The sequence below is a fragment of the Heliangelus exortis genome, chromosome 25 (genome assembly GCF_036169615.1).
Source record: "Heliangelus exortis chromosome 25, bHelExo1.hap1, whole genome shotgun sequence".
Classification (NCBI taxonomy): Eukaryota; Metazoa; Chordata; class Aves; order Apodiformes; family Trochilidae; genus Heliangelus; species Heliangelus exortis.
Genome location: NC_092446.1, coordinates 28,519 through 44,695, shown reverse-complemented (window position 1 = coordinate 44,695; position 16,177 = coordinate 28,519). Strand labels below are relative to the sequence as shown.

The 16,177-nt window shown below is 51.2% G+C and overlaps 2 long non-coding RNA genes across 2 annotated transcripts in view; both read left to right on the top strand.

Moving 5' to 3' along the window:
- The window catches only part of LOC139807543 (uncharacterized), a 189,151-nt gene extending 176,837 nt beyond the window's left edge, over positions 1-12,314 (top strand). The window contains exons 2-3 of the long non-coding RNA XR_011730603.1: positions 12,010-12,061; positions 12,157-12,314. This is a non-coding gene — a long non-coding RNA (uncharacterized lncRNA). The remainder of the gene's footprint in view (positions 1-12,009; positions 12,062-12,156) is intronic.
- Positions 1-15,460, top strand: part of LOC139807542 (uncharacterized) — a 290,208-nt gene extending 274,748 nt beyond the window's left edge. The window contains exon 3 of the long non-coding RNA XR_011730601.1: positions 15,394-15,460. This is a non-coding gene — a long non-coding RNA (uncharacterized lncRNA). The remainder of the gene's footprint in view (positions 1-15,393) is intronic.
- Positions 15,461-16,177: the final 717 nt, after the last annotated feature.

Here is a 16,177-nt window from a genome sequence, read left to right as displayed (position 1 = left end):
TTTGCCGTCTGTGGATATTTCCGTCTGTGGATTTTTTCGTGTGTAGATTTTTCCTTCTGTGGATTTTTTCGTCTTTGGATTTTTTCGTCTGTGGATTTTTTCCGTCTGTGTATTTTTTCCGTCTGTGGATTTTTCCGTCTGTGGATTTTTTCGTCTGTGGATTTTGTCGTCTGTGGATTTCGTTGTCTGTGGATTTTTCCGTCTGTGGATTTTGCCGTCTGTGGATTTTTCAGTCTCTGGATTTTTCCGTCTGTGGATTTTTCCGTCTGTGGATTTTTTCGTCTGTGGATTTTTGCCGTCTGTGGATTTTTCCGTCTGTGGATTTTCCGTCTGTGGATTTTTCCGTCTGTGGATTTTTCCGTCTGTGTATTTTGCCGTCTGTGGATTTTGCCGTCTGTGGGTATTTTCGTCTGTGGGTTTTTACGTCTGTGGGTTTTGTCGCCTGTGGGTTTTGTCGTCTGTGGATTTTGTCGTCTGTGGATTTTGTCGTTTGTGGGTTTTTTCGTCTGTGGTAGATTCGAGGTTTGCGGTCAAATGCAAAGCCGTAGGCCGATCGTTGGTGGTGCTGTGGGTGGGGTACCATGTGATGGTTAGGGCCAGCCAAAGTTTTCAGTGGTCACTTGTGGAGAAAACCACGAGTCCTCAGGTGTCGCTGATAATGAACTGGGAGCAAAAGCCCAGGTGTGCCCTCTAATTAGGGCCTGCCCCAGCCGGAAATGGGCGGGGCTGAAGGGCAAGATAAAAGGCATGCTCCCAGAAGCAGGAGTTAGAACAGAAGAAGAAGCAGTGAAGAGAAGAAGACGCCTGAGGAGAGGGATGGCAAGAGAGCTCAGAAGAAGAGCCACGTCCCCGTGAGAGAAGGCTCGCCGCAAAAGTCACTCTTTGCATGTGTTTGACAGTCTTGAGCGTTCGGCCTTTTGGGGCCCTTTGAGCAATATTGGAGAATGGCTGCGAGGGCTCGTAGATTCGAGGTTTGTGGCCAAAGGCAAAGGTGTAGGCCGATCGTTGGTGGTGCTGTGGGTGGGGTACCATGTGAGGGTTAGGGCCAGCCAAAGTTTTCAGTGGTCACTCTTTGCATGTGTTTTGCAGTCTCAGTCGTTCGGATTTTGGGGCCCTTTGAGCAATATTGGAGAATGGCTGCCGAGGGCCGGTAGATTCGAGGTTTGTGGTCAAAGGCAAAGCCGTAGGCCGATCGTTGGTGGTGCTGTGGGTGGGGTACCATGTGAGGGTTAGGGCCAGCCAAAGTTTTCAGTGGTCACTCTTTGCATGTGTTTTGCAGTCTCAGTCGTTCGGATTTTGGGGCCCTTTGAGCAATATTGGAGAATGGCTGCCGAGGGATGGTAGATTCGAGGTTTGTGGTCAAAGGCAAAGGTGTAGGCCGATCGTTGGTGGTGCTGTGGGTGGGGTACCATGTGAGGGTTAGGGCCAGCCAAAGTTTTCAGTGGTCACTCTTTGCATGTGTTTTGCAGTCTCAGTCGTTCGGATTTTGGGGCCCTTTGAGCAATATTGGAGAATGGCTGCCGAGGGATGGTAGATTCGAGGTTTGTGGTCAAAGGCAAAGCCGTAGGCCGATCGTTGGTGGTGCTGTGGGTGGGGTACCATGTGAGGGTTAGGGCCAGCCCAAGTTTTCAGTGGTCACTCTTTGCATGTGTTTGGCAGTCTCAGTCGTTCGGATTTTGGGGCCCTTTGAGCAATATTGGAGAATGGATGCCGAGGGCTGGTAGATTCAAGGTTTGTGGTCAAAGGCAAAGCCGTAGGCCGATCGTTGGTGGTGCTGTGGGTGGGGTACCATGTGAGGGTTAGGGCCAGCCAAAGTTTTCAGTGGTCACTCTTTGCATGTGTTTTGCAGTCTCAGTCGTTCGGATTTTGGGGCCCTTTGAGCAATGTTGGAGAATGGCTGCCGAGGGCCGGTAGATTCGAGGTTTGTGGTCAAAGGCAAAGCCGTAGGCCGATGGTTGGTGGTGCTGTGGGTGGGGTACCATGTGAGGGTTAGGGCCAGCCAAAGTTTTCAGTGGTCACTCTTTGCATGTGTTTTGCAGTCTCAGTCGTTCGGATTTTGGGGCCCTTTGAGCAATATTGGAGAATGGCTGCCGAGGGCTGGTAGATTCGAGGTTTGTGGTCAAAGGCAAAGCCGTAGGCCGATCGTTGGTGGTGCTGTGGGTGGGGTACCATGTGAGGGTTAGGGCCAGCCCAAGTTTTCAGTGGTCACTCTTTGCATGTGTTTGGCAGTCTCAGTCGTTCGGATTTTGGGGCCCTTTGAGCAATATTGGAGAATGGCTGCCGAGGGCCGGTAGATTCGAGGTTTGTGGTCAAAGGCAAAGCCGTAGGCCGATCGTTGGTGGTGCTGTGGGTGGGGTACCATGTGAGGGTTAGGGCCAGCCAAAGTTTTCAGTGGTCACTCTTTGCATGTGTTTTGCAGTCTCAGTCGTTCGGATTTTGGGGCCCTTTGAGCAATATTGGAGAATGGCTGCCGAGGGATGGTAGATTCGAGGTTTGTGGTCAAAGGCAAAGCCGTAGGCCGATCGTTGGTGGTGCTGTGGGTGGGGTACCATGTGAGGGTTAGGGCCAGCCAAAGTTTTCAGTGGTCACTCTTTGCATGTGTTTTGCAGTCTCGAGCGTTCGGATTTTGGGGCTCTTTGAGCAATATTGGAGAATGGCTGCCGAGGGCTGGTAGATTCGAGGTTTTTGGTCAAACCCACAGACGGCAAAAGCCACAGACGGCAAAAACCCGCAGACGGCAAAACCCGCAGACGGCAAAACCCGCAGACGGCAAAACCCCACAGACGGAAAACCCCACAGACGGAAAACCCCACAGACGGAAAACCCCACAGACGGAAAACCCCACAGACGGAAAACCCCACAGACGGAAAACCCCACAGACGAAGAAACCAACAGACGGCAAAACCCACAGACGAAAAATCCCACAGACGGCAAAACCCACAGACGGGGTTTGCTTCACAGGGAGTGTTTATTCCCAGGAGGGCAGGGCTTCATGCGAAGGGGGTGTGTATGACGGTGGGGTTGCCATTACAGGGGGTGTGTCCACATACAGGAGGACAGGGGCTTTATATAAAAGGGGTGCGTCCCCACCAAATGGGGCGGGGTTTGCATAACACAGAGGGTGTGTCCACTCAGGAGAAGGGGACTATAAGGAAAGGAGGTGTGTCCACAGCCAAATTAGGAGGGGTTGGAAGGTGGGACTTAACACAAAAGGGGCATGTCCACAGCAAACGGGGTCAGGGTTTTTAAATCACAGAGGGTGTGTCCACTCAGGAGAGCGGGGCTATAAGGAAAAGGGGCATTTGCACAGCCAAAGTAGGAGAGGTTTTCCATCACACTGTGTGTGTTTATTCCAAGGAGGGCAGAGCTTAATGCAAAAGGTCGTGTCCACAGCCAAAGTTGGTGGGGATTGTATAAAACAGGGAGTGTTTACTCCCCTGAGAGTGGGGCTTAAGGCAAAGCGGGAGTGTCTGCACCCAAAGGGGATGGGGTTTGCATCCCTCAGAGGGTGTGTCCATTCAGGAGGGCGAGACTATAAGCCAAAGTAGGTGCGTCTGCACCAAAAGTGGGTTGGGTGTGCCCCACATGGGGGAGTGTCCATCTGAAAAGGGTGGGGCTTAACCTGAAAGGAGTGTGTCCCGACCCAAAGGGACATTTTTTCTGTCCCGCAGAACTGGAGTTAGATTTGTGGGGCTGCTGCCCCACAGCTTTCCAGGGGACCTGGCCTCACTGACCAGTGAGCATGACCCACAGCTGCCTGCCTGCCCCATAGATATAGCTGTGCCCCATAGAGTTCATCAGGTACGCTTGTTGGACCCTCCCTATGAAGTCTTATGCCTGGTGACATCACTGCACTTTTCCTAGGGCCAGGCTATGTAGTCTAGGTTTTGTACTACGCAGTGGAGTTTGAAGGATAAATCTAAGTAGAAGTATCTTTAACAAATAAAAAGTTTTAACTGTGTGTCCTTGTAGAACAGCAGAGGAGCAGGCTTGTGTGGAGTGCTGCAGGTTCCCAGGCACTCACTGACCCTGAAGAAGAAAAAAGAGCTGTTAATAACTTAAGGAATTTGCTATCTGGACGATGTTATGTCCTGAAACCCAGTACTTCTGGTGGGAACGGGTAGATAAGGTTTTTTATGTTTGTAGGAAGAGCACTTTGATGTGTAAATTGTAGATCAATCAATAGATATTGGGATAGTATGTAAGTCTTGTGAGCCACACCATCAACAATTCTGATTGTGCACAGCAATTGGAGTCTCTTCCTTCATGTCTTCAATCATGTCCTAATTAAAAAAGACTTGAAAATGTAGTGAAGGAACCCTATGGCTACAGGAGCATCCCAGCCCTGTGATGTGGCTTTCCTTGTTGACCATGGCTTCAGGTGCCAACCCCCCCCGAAAAATAAGTGGAACCATGTGTGGGGAAGGGCTTGGAGGGAGGGGTGGGATGTGGGGGATCTGAGGAGTCTGGTGCTGAAGAGATTGGCAGTGGCTGTTGTGATGCTCATTTGCAGCACTGATTGTGGCTTGGTTCCCTGCTGCCTTCTTGTCATTGTGGCCCTGTCCTTCTACTCCTCCCCCTATGGCTGTGGCCTTCTCCTTTTTTCCCAGGCCATCATCTTTTTCTGTCTCTCTCTCTGTCGCTCTCTCTGTCGCTCTCTCTGTCGCTCTCTCTGTCTCTCTCTCATGCTTTTCTCTTGCCTTTTCTCTCTTTCTCTGGCTCTGAGCCTTCTCCCAGCTCTGCTGGGATTTTTGAGAAGCCTAAATGAACCTTTTCCTGCCTTCAGAGTGCCCTAGTGGGGGTGGGGGGCTGTGGTTGTGGGTTGTTGGCAGACCCTGGGGACTGAGCTCCCAGCTGTGGCAGGAGCAGGGGATGATGTTCTCTGAAGGGCTCCAGCTGGGGTTGGGGTAGCCCAGGTGTGGCCAGTCAGGTTGATGAGGGGGCTTTCCCAAAGGACTCTGGGGAGGGTATAGAAGCCTGCACCTCCACTCAAGGGCTCAGTCTGCTTGGCAGTTGTGGTGTGCTTGGAGCTCTTCAAGGTAAGAGGAGGAGGGCTGGGGGCTTTTGGCTGGTGCAGTGGTTGTTTCCTCCATCTTGGTATTTTTTGGTTCCCCAAGTGGTAATGCCTGCAGTGTTCAACTCTAGAATGAGAGGGAAAGGGGAACACCCAGGGGGTCTTTGGAGGAGTTCAGCATTCTCTAAGAGGTCAGTGTTTACTGATGTGGGACTTGCTGGTGGTACTGTTGGTTGGAATTTTTTCATGGCACCTGATGAAGAGGAACCCTGTGGCTACAGGAACATCCCAGCCCTGTGATGTGGCTTTCCTTGTTGACCATGGCTTCAGGTGCCAACCCCCCCGAAAAATAAGTGGAACCATGTGTGGGGAAGGGCTTGGAGGGAGGGGTGGGATGTGGGGGATCTGAGGAGTCTGGTGCTGAAGAGATTGGCAGTGGCTGTTGTGATGCTCATTTGCAGCACTGATTGTGGCTTGGTTCCCTGCTGCCTTCTTGTCATTGTGGCCCTGTCCTTCTACTCCTCCCCCTATGGCTGTGGCCTTCTCCTTTTTTCCCAGGCCGTCTTCTTTTTCTCTGTCTCTCTCTCTCTCTTGTGCTTTTCTCTTGCCTTTTCTCTCTTTCTCTGGCTTTGAGCCTTGTCCCCAACTCTGCTGGGATTGAGAAGCCTAAATGAACCTTTTCCTGCCTTCAGAGTGCCCTGGGGGGAGTAGGGGTGGTGGGCTGTGTTTGTGGATTTTTAGCAGACCCTGGGGATTGAGCTCCCAGCTGTGGCAGGAGCAGGGGATGATGTTCTCTGAAGGGCTCCAGCTGGGGCTGTGTTGCCTATCATTAGGCGTGGTGACCTGGTTCAGGAATGGTGAACTCCGTCCATCATGCTCACAGACACCAATGTGGTGGATAGGCAAAATGGCGTTTATTCACAGGTGATACAGCCTTATATAGCTTAAGCTTACGGAGACGTTCCTGTCGGCTTACATCACTATCTTACTACTGGTAAGAGAGAGAGGCCCTGTCTTCCCATGCAAGGCGATATCTTCTGACCGCCAGGCCCTAGCTAGGCCCTACCTGACTACAGACTGGGGTAGCCCAGGTGTGGCCAGTCAGGTTGATGAGGGGGCTTTCCCAAGGGATTTTGGGAAGGGCAGTGGGGCCCAGGGTGTATAAGCCTCCACCTCTACTCTGGGGCTCAGTCTGCTCGGTGGCTGTGCTGTGCTTGGAGCTCTGTTGGGTGAGAGGAGCAGGAGTGGCAGCTTCTGGTGGGTGCGGTGGTTTGCTCTGTCTTGGTATTTTTTGGTTCTCCAAACGGCTGCAGTGTTCAAATCTGGAGTGAGAGGGTAAGTGGAACACTCAGGGGCTCTTTGGAGGAGTTCAGCGTTCTCTAAGAGGTCAGTGTTTACTGATGTGGGACTTGCTCGTGGTACTGTTGGTTGGAAATTTTTTCATGGCACCTGATGAAGAGGAACCCTGTGGCTACAGGAACATCCTAGCCCCCTGACGTGGCTTTCCTTGTTGACCATGGCTTCAGGTGCCAACCCCCCTAAAGATAAGAGGAACCAGGTGTGAGGAAGGGCTGGGCAGGGAGGGGGAAAGTTGAGAATTGCAGGAAAGGTGTTGGAAGTTAGTGTAGGGGAGAAGGCTGTCCAGGAGCAGCCCCCTTAGGTCAGGTGAAGGGACCAGGTTAGATTCCAACACGATGCAAACACAGGCAGGGCAGCTCCAGCCTTTGTGTGTTTTGGTGTGTAGTTTCTGCTGTTTCTTTGTTGTCTTAGAGCTTTCTACGGCCTTAGTGTCCTCGTTGTGCTCACAGAGCAAGTCTTGCACCTTGGGCACCATCCCTAGGGTCTAAAACACCTTATCAGCACATTCAGTAATGCTTTGTCTTGCATAACAAATTCACAACATGGAACAGTCTTGTGTATCGTAGCTTTCTCAAAGGTTGTCTTCTGACATGTTCTTCCTAACTCCATCAGAATCTCTAATTGTGGATTTTCTTAAACTGGGACCGGTTCCCTGTGTCCTTAGGTCTCGAATCCAGGCTTCTCATTTACCTGTCATCTAAGCTTAGAAAGTAGCTTCTTTAAAAGGCGATGTTGTTCGACACTCTTGGGGCCACAATGGAGCCTCCATGCGTCACTGTTGCATCCCTGGATGTCTTCCAGCCGAGCTGTCTTGGATCCTGGAATCATTCATCTTACTGTGAGTTTCCTCTTGAGGTCGAGTCTTGTGGTTTGCAGCGCTGTGTATTGGGTTGGCCTCAGTAGTGAGAGTTTGGCTTGGAGCTGTCCTGCCCACATTGTAGGGTCAAGGGCCCTTGGAAGAGTCTCAGAGGAATTGTCCATGTGTTGAGCAGCATTCCGTAGACCAAAGGTTGGTGGGCTGCAGGAGCAGTTATTTCTCAGATGTTGTATTGCTGTGGAAGGCATTCGCATCCCCTGCTTTTTGTGCTTTTTGGGAGCCCTCCAAACCTCATTTTGGCACCCCACAAGGCTGGCAGGCAGACGGGCGAGGGGCCAAGGTAAAGGAGCAAGCGGGAGGTGAATATCACAGTGGGCTGCCTGTTGTTTTAGGCATTATCTCGGCATGTGCTTTTCCTTTGACTTTTGCAGGTGCCACACAAAGCCACGGGTTGAGGAGCAGCCAGAGAAGGTGAGACGGTTGCGGGCCAGCTCATCCAGAGATTTTACTTCAACGCGGGTAAGTGTTTCCCTTTGGTTTTGCAGGAGCTGTGTGTGCCACCTTTGGAGGGGGAAGAGCGCTGGAGGTGAGACGGGATGGTAACGAGGAGGCTCGATCTCACAAGCAGAACAGGGCAAGTCGGGGGTTATGAGGAGCTTGTGGAAGAGGTTGGTATTTAGCTGATATCCTATTTCTGCTGGCATTGCTGTTTGTTATTGCAGATGGTGAGGAGGAACTTTGTGGTTTTGGGAAGATTCCAGTCAGCCGATGTGGGTTACTTTTCTGTCCAATGCTTCAGAGCCCCAGCCATTTGAAAGGTAAGAGAAAGGGAGGATGGTTGGGGAGGGTCTGTGTAGAGGGGTCAAGGTTAGGAATCGCTGGCTCAGGTTTTAAAGGTACTGTAGGGGAGCGAGCTGTTCAGAAGCGGTGCCCTTTGGGTGGTTGATGGGAGCCTGTCCCTCCCTGGCATGATGCTAGCAAGTTGCAGGAATTGAATGAGCATTGGAGGTGAGGTGGTAGTGCAGGGCTTGTGGAGCTAGTGTCTTCTCTCAAGCAGAACAATAGTTTTGTGCCTTTTAGTTGCCCTGAATGACGAACCCTAACCCAAACCTGGAAAGCGTGGGTGAGTGGGACCCCGGAGGGCTCTTCTGAGAAGCTGGGCCATTTGGAAGAGAACGGGGCTGGCTGATGTTGGACTTACTGCCGAATATTCTGGTAGGTGTTTTGGTGTTGTGGTTATGTGTGTGTGTGTGGGTTTTTTGGTTCATTTTTTTGGTATTGTGGTGTGATTGTTTTTATTATTTTTTTTTTTTTTTAAATGCAGGTGGTGAAGGGGAACCTAGCAAGTTGAGGATTATCCTGAGCCGCTCCTATTTTTTTTTTCTGGGCTAACTATGGCTTTGGAATGCCAGTTCTCTGAAAGATAAGTTGAGGGCCCGGGGGGGGGGGGGGTGGGGAGGGGCTGAGCAGAGGAGTCGAGGCTGGGAATTGCAGGTGGTGTTTTGAAGTTAGTGTAGGGGAGAGGATTGTCTGGGAGCAGCAACCTTTGGGTGGGTGAAGGGAACAGGTTACTTTTCAGTACGATTCCACCATGGGCAGGGCAGCTCCAGCCTCGGTGTGTGGGGTTGTGTGATTTGTGTTGTCAGTCTTTGCTGTCTTAGAGCTTCCTCAGGCCTTGATGGTCCTCTGTGTCCTCACAGAGCAAGCCCAGCATCTTGGGCATCCTCCCTGGAAAGCCTTTCCTGATCAGCACGGCGCTAATCAGCAGCGTGTTATTCTGCACAACGAGTCTGAATTGCAGATCGGTCTCTTGACTTGGAAGTTTCTTGATGATTGTCTTCTGCAATGTCATTCTCAATTGCATTGTCATCTGATCTCTGTCCATCCAGTTTCCCCGAGGGGGACTCATTCCCCGCATCCGTGCGTCCTCAGGTCTTGAAGGGGGCTTCTCGGGCATCCGTCGCTTCATTCCCTCGCTTTGCAGACGCATCGCTGTAGGTCTTATTGCCCACAAGTCTTGGATTCCAGAGTCCTTCTTCTTGCTGCGAGTTTTATCTTGAGCTCAGGTCTTCTGACTCACATGGCTGTGTCTCATATTGGTCTGTGGGTGTGAGTGTTTGGCTTGGAGCTGCCCTGCCTGCTGTGTAGGATGAGGGGCTATGGGAACCGCCACAACCTGACTGACTTGGTGCTGAGCAGCTTTCCAGTGATTTGCTAATCCTGTTTTTCAGGTCCCAAGTGTCAATGACTATCAAGAATCCGATGGAGGAGGAGAGGAGGCGGCCACCCAAAGGTTGGTTAGGGCGTGGAGTTGGTGGAAAGGTGCCCCCCTTGGCCACCTGACCACGTTATGGTTTGTTGTCATTTTGAAGGCGGAGGCGGCGAGCGAAGCGAGATACGGGCACCGGAGGTGGCTGTGGCAAGGTGAGCAAAGGCCGGTGGGCTGGAGGAGCAGTTATTCTCAGGGGTTGTAGTATTGGTTGGTCATGAACATCCCTTGTTCTTTGTGGTTTTTTTCAGGTACGCTCCTAACCTTGTTTTGGCACCCCAAAGAGATGGCAGGCAGATGGGTGAGAGGCCGAGGTAAAGAAGCAGGAGATGGACGTCACAGTGGCCTGGGTGTTGTTGGGGTCAATATCTCAGCGTGTGCCTTTTGCTTTGACTTTTGCAGGTGTCACACACAGTGCTGGAGTAACAAAACCATGTCTTGAGGAGCAGTTGGAGAAGGCGAGATGGCTGTGGGCTGGGTCAGCCATGTGTTAACGTCACCTCTGTTAAAGGTTTCCCTTACGTTTCAGGTGCTGTGCGTGCCACCTTTGGAACCGGATCAGCACTGAAGGTGAGCTGGGGTGGTAGAGAGTGGGTTCGTGGAGCTGGTGGCTACTGATCAGCAGAACAGTAACTCTTCCTCTTGGTCTTCTAGGTGTCCAAAGCAGTGGACGTTCAACCGGTTTGACACAGCATTCAAGTCTGGATCACGGAGGTGAGTGGAACTGGGTGGGGCTCTTTTGAGGTGGTGGGTGTAGTATAAGTGGTTGTTGATGGCTGAAGTGCACCTTATTGGTGACACTGTTTCTGATTTTCCTTTTTTTCTGGTTGCAGGTGATGAAGAGGAACATGCCTGTCAGACAGCGTGGTGTTTTGCTGGACATAGATCCAAAACCACCATCCCTCAGGAAGATAAGTTGAGGGACTGAACTGAAGTGCTGAGGTTGGGAGTTGTTGCAGAAGGGATGTTGAAGTTTTCTGAGCAAAGGCTGGTGTGGGCTGCCTGTTGATTGGGGCAATATCTCAGCATGTGGCTTTTGCTTTGACTTTTGCAGGTGCCACCCACTGCCTTGGAGGTACAAAGCCACGTGGAGAGGAGCAGTTGGGGCAGGCGAGATGGTTGTGGGCCAGGTCAGCCAGGTGTTTAATATCAATTCAGTTAAGTGTTTCTCTTTGTTTTGCCAGGGTTTTTTTGGTGTGGGGTTGGTTGTTTTTGTTGGGTTTTTTTGTGTGTTTCGTTTGTTTTATTTTGTTTTGTTTGTTTTTTGTCACCTTTGGAGCTGAGTGTTGGAGGTAAGCTGGGGTGGTAATTTAGGAGGTTCATGTATGTAGTGACTTCATTCAAGCCAAACAGTGGTTTTGTGTATTTTAGGTGCCCTTCATTGAGTCCTGCAGTGCCTAATTCTGTGATGAGCAGGTGGGTGAGACCTCACAGGACTCTTGAGAAGCTGGGTCTTCTCTAAGAGGTTGGTGCTGGCTCATGTTGGAATTTCTGGTGAAAATTATTGTGTGGTGATGTGGTTTTTTTGTTTGGTTGTTTTTTTCTTTTTCAGCAGATGATGAACGGGAAATGTGTGGCTGCAGGAACATCCCTGTGGATGGTTTTGTCTTTCTGTGATGACCATGGCTTTGGACCCCTACCACCAAAGATAAGTGGAGGGACTGGGGATGGGCAGAAGGGACAAAGCTGGGAACGGCAGGGAGTGGTTTTGAAGTGAGAATCGGGGACAGGGTTGTCTGGGAGCAGCTTGTTTTGGTCAGGTGAAGGGGGCAGATGAGTTTACAGCATTGGTTTGGCCTGGGCAGGGCAGCTCCAGCCTTTGTGTGTGGTGGTGTGTACTTTGTGTTGTCTGTCTTGAGTGTTTTATAACTTCCTCATCCCTCAATGTCCTCTTTGTCCTCGCAGAACCAGTCCCTCATCTTGGGCATCATCCCTGGAAGGTCTTCTCTCATCAGCACAGTCCTAGTCAGCAGCATCTTTTTCTTTCATGACAAGTTAAACACGTGGATTATTCTTACATCTGGGAAGTTTCTTGATGGTGGTATTCTGAAACACTTTTCCATATTAATCAGCATCTCTGGTCATGGATTTTCACAGAGGAGCACTTGTTCTCTGCATCCTTAGGTCTTGAAGCCCGGCTTGGTGGGCATCTGTTGCTTCAGCCCTTCGCTTCACAGCTGCATCGCTGTAGGTCATCTTGCCCAACAGTCTTGGATCCCAGAGATATTCTTCTTCCTCGGTGTTCTCTTGAGACCAAGTCTCATGATTTTCAGGGCTGTGTTTTGTAGTGGTCTGAGTGTTTGGCTTGGAGCTGCTTTTCCCAGAGTTACAGGTTTGGGGTTTTTTGGAAGAGCCCTAAAGGACTAGTCCAGCACTGTTGGGCAGTGTTCTAGTGCCTTGTGTATCACCATTTTTCAGATCCCATGTGACAAGGATGTACATGACAGAGCAGGAGGAGAGAAGAGCACCATCCAAAGGTTAGTTGGTGTTGGAGTGAAGGTCCCTCTCCTGGCTACCTGACCCCATTATGGTTTGTTTGTCCTTTTGAAGGTGAGAGCAGCCAAGGAAGCAGAATATCTGTTCCGGAGGTGGCTCTGGCAAGGTGAGCAAAGGCTGGCGTGCTGGAGGAGCAGTTATTTCTCAGGTGTTTTATTTTCGTTGAAGGCATTGGCATCCCCTGTTTTTTGTGTTTTCCAGGTGTCCTCCAAACCTACTTTTGGCACCCCACAAGAGTGGCAGGCGGATGGGTGAGAGGCTGAGGTAAAGGGGCAGGAGGTGGACATCACAGTGGGCTGCCTGTTGTTGGAGGCACTACCTCAGCACGTGCCTTTTGCTTTGGCTTTTGCAGGTGCCACAACCATCCTCGGGGGGACAAAGACACACATTTAGGAGTGGTTGGAGAGGGTGAGATGGTGGTGGGGTGGGTCAGCCATGTATTTTACATCAAGTCACTTAAACGTTTCCTTTTGTTTTTGCAGGCATTGTGTGTGCCACCTTTGGAACCGGATGAGCATCGAAGTTGAGTTGAGTTGGTAGTGAGGGGGTTCATGGGGCTGGTGACTTCTGATCAGCAGAACAGGAACTCTTTCTCTTGGTGTTTCAGGTGCCTCAAGCAATCGTGGTGATAGCGTTCAACTCTGGAACGAGAAGGTGCGTGGTATACCATGGGGCTCCCTTGAGGAGGTGAGTGCAGCAGAAGTACCGTGTGTTGGCTTAGGTGGGACTTGTGCCAGCGCTGTGGGTGATCTGTGGGTTGTGTTTTTTCCCTTTTTACGTATAGGGGATGAAGAGGAACTGTGCGACTGGAAGCGTATCTCAGTTAAACAATGTGGTTTTCATGACTGACCGTGGCTTTGTGTTGCTCTCGCTCTTGAAGATAAGTTGAGGGCCCAGGGGTGGGTGGGGAGGGGCTGAGCAGAGGAGTCGAGGTTGGGAATTGCAGGTGGTGTTTTGAAGTTAGTGTAGGGGAGAGGGTTGTCTGGGAGCAGCCCCCTTTGGGTGGGTGAAGGGAACAGGTTACTTTTCAGCATGATTCCAGCATGGGCAGGGCAGCTCCAGCCTTGGTGTGTGGGGCTGTGTGTTTTATGTTGTCAGTCTTGGTTGTCTTAGAGCTTCCTCAGGCCTTGATGGTCCTCTGTGTCCTCACAGAGCGAGTCCTTCATCTTGGGCATCCTCCCTGCAAAGCCTTTCCTGATCAGCACGGTGCCGATCAGCAGCGTGTTATTCCGCACGACGAGTCTAAATTGCAGATCGGTCTCTTGACTTGGGATTTCTTGATTGTCATCTTCTGAAACATCATTGCCAAGTGCATCAGCATCTGGACTCATTCCCCGCATCCTTGAGTCCTCAGGTCTTGAAGGCGGCTCCTCGGGCATCTGTCGCTTCGTTCCCTCGCTTTGCAGACGCATCGCTGTAGGTCTTATTGCCCAAAAGTCTTGGATTCCAGAGTCCCTCTTCTTGCTGCGAGTTTTATCTTGAGGTCAAGTCTTGTGACTCACGTGGCTATGTCTTTGTTCAGTCTGTGCCTGTGAGTGTTTGGTTTGGAGCTGCCCTGCCTGCTGTGTAGGATCAGGGGCCGTGGGAAGTGCCATTAACTGACCGACTCGGTGCTGAGCAGCTTCCCAGTGATCTGCATAATCCTGTTTTTCAGATCCCACGTGTCAATGACCATCAAGAAACAGATGGAGGAGGAGAGGAGGCCGCCATCCGATGGTTGGTCAGGGTGTGCAGTCGGTGGGAAGGTGCCTCCTTTGGCTGCTTGACCGCATTATGGTTTGTTGTCATTTTGAAGGCGGAAGCGGCGAGCGAAGCGGGATACGGGTACCGGAGGTGGCTGCGGCAAGGTGAGCAAAGGCTGGTGGGCTGGAGGAGCAGTTATTCTCAGGGGTTGTTTTATTGGTTGGTCACGAACATCCCTTGTTGTTTGTGTTTTTTTTCAGGTGCACTCCTAACCTCGTTTTGGCACCCCAAAGAGATGGCAGGCAGATGGGTGAGAGGCCGAGGTAAAGGAGCAGGAGATGGACGTCGCGGTGGCCTGGGTGGTGTTTGGGGCAATATCTCAGCGTGTGCCTTTTGCTTTGACTTTTGCAGGTGTCACACGCAGTGCCGAAGTGACAAAGCCACATCTTGAGGAGCAGTTGGAGAAGGTGAGATGTCTGTGGGCTGGGTCAGCCATGTATTAACATCAACTCTGTTAAAGGTTTCCCTTATGTTTCAGGTGCTGTGCGTGCCACCTTTGGAACCAGGTGAGCATTGAAGGTGAGCTGGGGTGGTAGAGAGTGGGTTCATGGAGCTGGTGAGTACTGATCAGCAGAACAGTAACTCTTTCTCTTGGTCTTTTAGGTGCCCAAAGCAGTGGTGGACACAGCATTCGACTCTGGATCGAGGAGGTGAGTGGAACTGGGTGGGGCCCTTTTGAGGCGGTGGGCGTAGTACGAGCGGTTGTTGATGGCTGAAGCGCGCCTTATTGGTGACACCGTTTCCGATTTTCCTTTCTTTCTGATTGCAGGGGATGAAGAGGAACGTGCCCGTCAGACAGCGTGGTGTTTTGCTGGACATAGATCCAAAACCACCATCCCTCAGGAAGATAAGTTGAGGGACTGAGCTGAAGTGTTGAGGTTGGGAGTTGTTGCAGAAGGGATTTGGAAGTTTTCTGAGCAAAGGCTGGTGTGGGCTGCCTGTTGATTGGGGCAATATCTCAGCATGCGGGTTTTGCTTTGACTTTTGCAGGTGCCACACAAAGCCACGTATTGAGCGGTCGGAGAAGGTGAGATGGTTGCGGGCTGGCTCATCCAGAGATTTTACTTCAGCTCGGTTAAGGGTTTCCCTTTGTTTTTGCAGGTGCTGCGCTTGCCACCTTTTGGAGCCAGAAGAGCGCTGGAGGTGAGACGGGATGGTAACGAGGAGGCTTGATCTGACAAGCAGAATAGGAATTGTGTCTCCTGGTGTTTCAGGTGCCAGAAGCGATGGTGGCCATAACGTGTGGAAGGAGAAGGTGAGCAGGGTGAGTCGGAGGTTATGAGGAGCGTGTGGAAGGGGTTGGTATTTAGCTGACGTCCTGCCGTTTGTTATTGCAGATGACGAGGAGGAACTTTGTGGTTTTGGGAAGATCCCCATCAGCCGATGCGGGTTACTTTTCTGTCCAGTGCTTCAAAGCCCCAGATGTTTGAAAGGTAAGAGAAAGGGAGGATGGTTGGGGAGGGTCTGTGTAGAGGGGTCAAGGTTAGGAATCGCTGGCTCGGGTTTTAAAGGTACTGTAGGGGAGCGGGTTGTCCAGCAGCGGTGCCCTTTGGGTGGTTGATGGGAGCCTGTCCCTCCCTGGCATGATGCTAGCAAGTTCCAGGAACTGAATGAGCATTGGAGGTGAGGTGGTAGTGCAGGGCTTGTGGAGCTAGTGTCTTCTCTCAAGCAGAACAATAGTTTTGTGCCTTTTAGGTGCCCTGAATGACGACGCCTACAGCATCCAACTCTGGAAAGCGTGGTCGAGTGGGACTTTGCAGGGCTCTTCTGCAAAGCCGGGACATTTGGAAGGGAATGGGGCTGGCTGACACTGGACTTATTGCTGAATATTCTGGTAGGTGTTTTGGTGTTGTGGTTATGTGTGTGGAGTTTTTTTCTTTGCTTGTTTTGGTGTGACTTTTTTTTTTTTTAATGCAGGTGGCAAAGGGGAACCTTGCAAGTTGAGGATTATCCTAGGCCGCTCCTGTCTATTTTCCTGGCTAACCACGACTTTGGAGAGCCAGTCCTCTGAAAGATAAGTTGAGGGACCAGTGGTGTAGAGGGGTCAAGGCTGGTGGGAGTTGTGTAGGGGAGAGGGCAGTCTGGGAGCAGGCTCCTTTGGTCAGATGAAGGAAGTGGGTTAATTTCTGATGCGATGCCAGTGTGGGCAGGGCAGCTCCAGCCTTGGTGTGTGGTGGCGTGTAGTTTGTGTTGTATGTGTTTGTCTTAAAGCTTCCTCAGGTCTTGATGTCCTCTCGGAGCAGGTCCCACATCTTGACCATCATCCCTGCAAGGCCTTTACTCATCAGCACAGTCCTAGTCAGCAGCAGCATCTTCTTGTGTGACAAGTTTGAAGTGTTGATAGGTCTTGATTCTGGGAAGCTTCCTGATGGTCATCTTCTGAAACATCATTGCCACCTGCATCAGCATCATCTCTGGTCATGGATTTTCCCAGAGTGGGACTTTATTCCCCACATCCTCGTGTCATCAGGTCTTGAAG